The sequence below is a fragment of the Oncorhynchus kisutch genome, linkage group LG14, assembly GCF_002021735.2.
Source record: "Oncorhynchus kisutch isolate 150728-3 linkage group LG14, Okis_V2, whole genome shotgun sequence".
NCBI lineage: Eukaryota > Metazoa > Chordata > Actinopteri > Salmoniformes > Salmonidae > Oncorhynchus > Oncorhynchus kisutch.
In genome coordinates, this window is record NC_034187.2 from 75,352,940 (window position 1) to 75,361,802 (window position 8,863).

Genomic DNA, 8,863 nt, shown 5'->3' on the forward strand with positions numbered 1-8,863 from the left:
CGGGTTGTCCTCTCTCCATTCTCTCCATTCTCTCCATTCTGTCTCTCTCTCTCTCTCTCTCTCTCTCTCTCTCTCTCTCTCCCTCTCTCTCTCTCTCTCTCTCTCTCTCTCTCTTCCAATCCTTTACACTGGCAAACTGTCTCTCCCACTCTCTCCATCTTTACTTTGTCTGTCTATCCAACTCTGACTAGGTCTCATTTGTCCATCACTCTTTCAATCTGTCTTGGACTCACTCTCTCAGCCACTCTACACTTTATATACAGAAGTATGTGGAGCTCAGTGATTTACAACGTGGTACCGTGATTGACTTCTCTTCATCCGTTGGTCGGGACAGGAGTTTGAGGAGTGTGTGTGTGTGTGTGTGTGTGTGTGTGTGTGTGTGTGTGTGTGTGTGTGTGTGTGTGTGAGGGAGGGAGGGAGGGAGTGTATGTCCTACGTGTGTGCCTTTGTTTGGATGTGTGTGTGCATAATATGCACGCATAAGCCTACTGGAATGTGTGTGTATGTGTGAGTGCTCTCCAGTGGATTCATTTGTCTTGTTGAGGGATACTGTGATGTTTATCTCAGTGACATGGACAAATAATCTAAAGCAGGACCAATCTGAACGGGACAACCAGTACCTGGACTTTTATGGTCCTGCTGGTGTGTTTGTTTAATTTTGAGCTTTCCTTTCAATCTGTCCGTGTTTGTGTAACAACCAAATCTCACTTAAGGCCCCCAAAAGGCAAGAGACCTTGTGGAAACAACTGGAAAAATATAGCGTTTCGTAGACACCTTTCTTGCAGTCCAATGACCAAAGCGCCCTCTAGCGCCCCCTAGCGCCCTCTAGCGCCCTCTAGTGGCCTCATGGGTGGAACGTTATTATTTTTCACAATTTAAAATATAGTATTTCTATGTCAAATGCTTTTGATATATTTCAGTCTTCTGTGATGTATATAAAGTGTAATATTGGGATACAAACTCAAAATGGAATACATTTAAACTCTATATCTGACATGGTACAGGTGTCTTCTTTTTTTAAGCCCATAACCATGTGTGTGAGGTGGATACTTTTGTTTAAGACTACCAAGAAACACTCTGTGTGACCCTGATTCAGCCCACTGCAGTAAAATGATACTATTATAACTCTAGATGACAAATTTAGCACAGCTAGATAAGCATTAGCAGTTAGCTGTTGTGGCTTAAGCGCCTGCTATTTTAGCAGTGGTCAGCTCCATCACTCTCCTGAACTAGAGAAATCCGCATATGAGTTCTTTGAAATTTGAACGTTTGATGTGAATCAGAAGGAAGCTTTTATGTGAGATTTGTGCTGCAATTATTGAAATCTTGTAACTCGAAAATCTCCAGAAGACTGCACTCTGCTCTTTATTTTGGCTTTACTTCTTGAACGTAGAGCAATTTTTTCTCTGTGAGCCATGAAAGAGCTCACTTTCTGAGCACTGATTCCAATCGAAATGATAACAAAGTTATGTCTCACACTGGAATGGAAAATATAATTGCTGCAATAAGAGGTTTAAGCCAACAACCTATCATGGAGAGTTGAATGGCGACATGGGGTGGGACAGGTGGTCAGAGATTGACCTTTTGACTAATGTGAGTCATGTGGTTTGACAAATAACCAGACAACCAACTTGAGAATGTCAGTTTGAATTTAAACTGAAACAACCCCCTTTTCAATCCTGGAGTGTCTGTGTAGTGTCTCCGCAGTGAAAATCTGTGTCTGTAAACTCCAAATCAACCCAACTCAAACATCCACTGACCTAATGACCCCCCCCTCCCCCCAAAACCCGGATTATATAAATGTATAGGACACATAACTCTGCAAAGCTTTAGGCTAGAAACAAGCTGCTCTCAACGTGCCTCTAGCGCACACGAGGATATCTTTGTTCTGTCTCCATGGATGAGTTATACGACATTTAAAAGGTCCATTCAAACCCTTTTCTTTCACTTTCCTTTCAATGGAAATTGAGTCATATTTTACAATGTAAGACGGTCGCAATCAATTGAGCTATTCACCTGTAAGACGGAAGACAATTACTTTAATATTTGGTTGAAAACTGATTTGAGCTGTTAGAGGGCAACAGCCAGCAGCCCAGGGTTTAAACCAGCCACCCTGGCAGTTATGCCATCACACCACCGGTGCCATTAAGGCCCAGACCTTAAAGCAGAGGCCAAATGAAAGGTTACATTAGTGCTGCCAATGTGAGACTTCTGGTCGATAAAAACCAATCAGACTTTGCATCTGTAAATGTTGTTTGCAGCACTTTTAAAACAAAACCGAATTCTGGTGTAAAAACCATGGAAATTAAAAACATAAAAACACATTTTTAAGTAAGTGGTCATTGGTCTGAAACCCCAAAAAAGAAGGAAATTGACATGAGTTCCACAATGCCTACTTCCCTCATGCTCTACCAAGGTTTCCAGCACACAGCTTTGACCTACTACAGTAACTATGTTGGTCTATTGTACTTCAAACAATGTGTAACGGAGAACCCGCATGAGGGAAGTAGGCAATGCCTACTTCTCACTTAAAAATGTATATTTGAGTTTTTAATATAGTACATTTGTAAATCAGGGATGGCTCTTTAATAGGGAGTCATTGCTGCTAGTTATGTGTCTACCTCATATTTGAGACTGCTGGTGTGGTCAGTTCTTGCTCTGAGGCTGAGAAAAGGAGGGAGAACGTGAATGAGGGAGAAAGAAGTTGGTGGGGTGAAAATAGAGAAAGGCGAAGAAGAGAAAGGGAGAATCTCCATTGGTTCGTTCGCCTCCTGCCTCCTCTTCTCTGTCCTGTCCTCGTTTTGAAAAAGGTCAAAGGTAATCGAGGAGAGGTGGCGAGGAGAGGGAACGTGGAAACAAGTGCTCTGATATGAAGAGACTCTGCTTTTCAACTCGCGCGTCATCAGGCAAACTATGTTTACAGGGGTGGAATCCAAAAATACATGTGCAAAGTGATAAAAACAAATGTAGCTAGTAAATGTGTGCAGCTTTTCTTCTTCTAGAAAACAAAAGCTGATTCAAAGGAGGTGTGGTATAGGTGTTAGAACACTTCCACGCTACCTGGTGGGAGGAAACTCTTGTGCATCCTCTGTCAAAGTTGGTAATGGAGGATAGGAGGACACTCTTTTGTTCACCTACTAATGAATTGAAACTCCCTCGAGCACTCGACCACTTATTGGTTTCCTGGTCACGGAGGAGAGAGGAGTCGAGGAGAGGACTGTTTTTCCCAATTGAGAATCTCCCAAAGAGAGAGATGTCTCAGAATAGTGACCCTTGACCTTTAGTCCAGCTGAATTCTGGGAGAGTGAGGGAAAAGTTCACAGTTCACCATTATGCTCTGCTATACTGTACCTCTATCCCTCCATCCCTCTATACCTTCATCCCTCCATTCCCCTATACCTCCATCCCTCTTTACTTCCATCCCTCCATCCCTCTATACCTTCATCCCTCCATCCCTCTATATCTCCATCCCTCCATCCCCCTATACCTCCATCCCTCTATACCTCCATCCCTCTATACCTCCATCCCTCTTTACTTCCATCCCTCCATCCCTCTATACCTCCATCCCTCCATCCCCCTATACCTCCATCCCTCTATACCTCCATCCCTCCATCCCCCTATACCTCCATCCCTCTATACCTCCATCCCTCTATACCTCCATCCCTCCATCCCCCTATACCTCCATCCCTCTATACCTCCATCCCTCCATCCCTCTATACCTCCATCCCTCCATCCCTCTATACCTCCATCCCTCTATACCTTCATCCCTCCATCCCTCTATACCTTCATCCCTCCATCCCCCTATACCTCCATCCCTCTATACCTTCATCCCTCCATCCCTCTATATACCTTCATCCCTCCATCCCTCTATACCTTCATCCCTCTATCCCTCTATACCTTCATCCCTCCATCCCTCTATACCTTCATCCCTCCCATCCCTCTATACCTCCATCCCTCCATCCCTCTATACTTCTATCCCTCTATACCTCCATCCCTCCATCCCTCTATACTTCCATCCCTCCATACCTTCATCCCTCCATCCCTCTATACCTTCATCCCTCCATCCCTCTATACCTTCATCCCTCCCATCCCCCTATACCTCCATCCCTCTATACCTTCATCCCTCCATCCCTCTATACTTCCATCCCTCTATACCTTCATCCCTCCATCCCTCTATACTTCCATCCCTCTATACCTTCATCCCTCCATCCCTCTATACCTCCATCCCTCTATACCTCCATCCCTCTATACCTCCATCCCTCATCCCTCTATACCTCCATCCCTCTATACCTCTATCCCTCTATCACAGACAGACAGACAGACAGACAGACAGACAGACAGACAGACAGACAGACAGACAGACAGACAGACAGACAGACAGACAGACAGACAGACAGACAGACAGACAGACAGACAGACAGACAGACAGACAGACAGACAGACTGACTGACTGACTGACTGACTGACTGACTGACTGACTGACTGACTGACTGACTGACTGACTGACTGACTGACTGACTGACTGACTGACTGACTGACTGACCAATATGGAATACATATAGTGAGCAATATGGAATAAAGATAGTGAGCAATATGGAATATATATAGTCAGCAATATGGAATACGTATAGTGAGCAATATGGAATACATATAGTGAGCAATATGGAATATATATAGTGAGCAATATGGAATATATATAGTGAGCAATATGGAATATATATAGTGAGCAATATGGAATATATATAGTGAGCAATATGGAATATATATAGTGAGCAATATGGAATATATATAGTGAGCAATATGGAATATATATAGTGAGCAATATGGAATATATATAGTGAGCAATATGGAATATATATAGTGAGCAATATGGAATATATATAGTGAGCAATATGGAATATATATAGTGAGCAATATGGAATATATATAGTGAGCAATATGGAATACGTATAGTGAGCAATATGGAATACATATAGTGAGCAATATGGAATATATATAGTGAGCAATATGGAATATATATAGTGAGCAATATGGACTACATATAGTGAGCAATATGGACTATATATAGTCAGCAATATGGACTACGTATAGTGAGCAATATGGACTATATATAGTCAGCAATATGGAATACATATAGTGAGCAATATGGAATACATATAGTGAGCAATATGGACTATATATAGTCAGCAATATGGACTATATATAGTCAGCAATATGGAATACATATAGTGAGCAATATGGACTATATATAGTCAGCAATATGGACTATATATAGTCAGCAATATGGAATACATATAGTGAGCAATATGGACTATATATAGTCAGCAATATGGACTATATATAGTCAGCAATATGGAATACATATAGTGAGCAATATGTTTGGAATATCAAATCTCAATAAAATGTATAATAAGGTATAGTGTTGTAATATATTGTATTGTATATAGTATTGTATAGTATTGGATCTATATTATTGTTCAATATGTGTTGTTATTATTAGCTATCCAAGGAGGTTTGCATATAACAGAAATCTGTATCAGATATTAAGTCATTAACCATATTTATCTACCACAGAACAACTCACAGCCAATCCCAGAGAGGGAATGAGGGAATGAAAAAAAGAGAAGTGCTACTGTTTCTGGAGTGTGAGGGTCTACACTGGTATCCCTCTGAGCTCTCAATTACCTCAATGGTATCATTTACTTTACCTTCATAACAACGTCTGAAAGCATGAGAGCATAAAAGTTTAGATTGTTCTGCCCAGTGCTGGACTTAGATTGAAATAGATTCTGGTAGTGGTTTTTGGTGCTGGTACTGTTGATATTTAGATGTAGGAGCTTCACAATACTGAGCAAAAATTTTATAAGAGGCACAGGAGCTCAAGCACTATAACATTTGGGGTGCCGGTACAAACACACACACACACACACACACACACACACACACACACACACACACACACACACACACACACACACACACACACACACACACACACACACACACACACACACACACACACACACACACACACACTAGAGAGGCAGGAGAGATTTAAAGTAAACAGTCATGTAATTAAGCCCTGATTTGAATCAGATTTCCGTGGCCATTGCCTCTGAATTCCTAGCCGCATGTAAACTGTCCAGAAGTCCTGCTGAAGTATAACATCCCTGATAGAGACCTGCAACTTGATCTGACGAAAGGGGGGTTGAGGGGTGAGGAGGGGTGAGGAGGGGGAGAGGGGGCCGACATGTTTGTATTGGCGATGAAAACCACTCATGGCACACATCGCTCTCTCTCTTTCTCTCTCGCTCTTTCTCCTTCTCCCCCTCCCTTTGGTTCGTTACCCCTTTTTCTCGGTCTGTCATTGGCTGGACGTAATGGGAGTGATGATCTGGTAATAATAAGCCTGGGGAGGAATAGGAGAGGAAGAAACAGAGAGGGTTTCCTCGGAGAAGCTCACGGGCCAGCACACATGTCACTCCAGCCCGGCATGGATCAGCGCCAATGTTCATTCCTATTACCCTGATGTCTCGGACCTCCATCGTTATACTGGGAACGCTGTGTGGAACGCAGTCTTTTTCCGGGATAAAGAGTTCTATTGGCGCTATTTGATCACATTTTTATCGATTTCGATTTGCAATTAGATGTGAAGTTTGCAGTTTTGTAGAAGCTGTGTAACTACGTAACAACATTTCCTCTTCTCCTTCCCCCCTCATTCATCCCTCTTGATTTTCCACACAGAATCATGTCACATTCAACTGAGGCCTGATTCAATTCAATTCAAGATCTAGTTAGTGCAAGATATATATCCGTCTCTTCTTCCTCTACTCTCTCCTTCCTCTACTCTCTCCTTCCTCTACTCTCTCCTTCCTCTACTCTCTCCTTCCTCTACTCTCTCCTTCCTCTACTCTCTCCTTTCTCTACTCTCTCCTTCCTCTACTCTCTCCTTCCTCTACTCTCTCCTTCCTCTACTCTCTCCTTCCTCTACTCTCTCCTTCCTCTACTCTCTTCCCCTTTCAGCCAGGTGCTGTGTGTCTGTCAGTGTTGTCTTGTGGTTATGGTTTTGCAGTAGCACTGTCTCTTGCTTTCTCTCCTCTCACTCACACAGTGTGTTTAACATCTGCCCCGTGGACCTGCACCTCTCAGCACCTTTCAGCACCCATTGCAGTCTATCAGTCATTACGGCTCAATACTACTACACAGCCACACAGAAAGCACTCCTCCAACCACTCACCTCCTGCAACTGCTCAGCCATTACGGAGACAGGGCAGTAGACAGAGTTACAGTTAAACCATGACCACGACACAGCGCTGAGAGAAACATGTAGCACCTGGAGGGAGAATGAAAGGGAAAGTAAGGGTTGCAACAGGGGACTAATCAACTAATCGCCAAGACCTTGATTAGCTGAATCAGGTCTGGTAGTGCTGGGCCGGGCCGGGAACAAAAACTGCAAACCGCCTTGATTTGTTCTGATTTGAATGCAGAGGCGTAGTATGGTAGTTGGATAAAGAAGGAGGGGTGGGGGACAAGATGTAGGGGGCAGCTCTTTTGTGGAAGAAGGACTGGGCTGTCATCAGAGATGAGATTCCTCCAACCCCCACCACCCTGTGTCTGACCCCTCCGCACAGCAGGAGAAGAGGGATGGGGGATGAGGGGGGGACAGGGGTTTTCTGCTGTCCTTTTCATTTCCTTTGAAAAACACTGAACACTAAATGGTCTTGATCAGTAGTGTTGTGCTCCGTCTCCATCGCTGTCTCTATAATGTTCATGCTTCAGAAACACATGGAGAAAACATGATCTGATCTGGAATCAGCTCTGGAATGGTGCATGAGACACTGGCCATTCTGCTCATTCTATAATCACTGAATTGGAGTCAGAAATACTCAGCTGGATCCCATATCAAAGTCTGTGTGTGAGTGTGTGTGTTTGCATGCGTGCGTTCACACGTGTGCCTGTGCTCATGCATGTGAGGCTGTGTGCGACTGTGTGTAAATCTATCCTGAACAGGGTCCAGTTTTGCCCCAATAATAACTCTAAATTGTGATGTTTATATTATTTTGATTCTATATTATTTTCTCTTCATCTGTTCTCTTTAACCAGTCATTTAAAGCCACCACAAGTCATCACAGTAAAACTAGTATGATTTCACCTAATATTTCTGTCATGTTTCAACAGGCCTTTTATTAAAACACTTCAGCCTAGGAGAAACCAAACTAACCACGGTCGCCAACAGGCGCCCTAAAACACTTCAGCCTAGGAGAAACCAAACTAACCACGGTCGCCAACAGGCGCCCTAAAACACTTTCCCAAGTCAGGCCAGTCGCATTCAATATATTTCTCTCTCTTTTCATATTTCCCCCTTTGCTTTTTCTCTCCCTCTGCGTCGCGGTGGTTTACTCAGAGGGTAACATCCTAAGTCAGCGTCTGAGTGAATCTGTTGCCATGACACCCAGACCGTTAGGAGATCTGCCCCTTTGTAACCTGGAAATGAAAGTGTCTTATTCGATGTCCATTGAGGGGTTGAAGTTGGTTGTTCAAGTCGGAGATAATTCTGAGAGGAAAAGCCAACAGAAAGGAACTGATCTGAAAAGCATGTAACAATGCTGAATAGGAACTGGATAGGGGAAGCCTCGGAACAGGAATGGAGGTTTCCATTCCCGCGGATGGACGGAAATTCACAAAGCACATTCACACACATAACATGTAAAGACAAGCGTGCGTAGCGGTTGTGTTGGTCTGGGTCAGACATTCTGAGAAACAGGGTTTTCTTCCTGCCACAGTAGGGGCTTCAGCTCTGCTTAAAGTGGAGAAAAGTTGAGGAGCTAACTCTATCTCTCTCTCTTCTCTCCTCTCTTCTCCT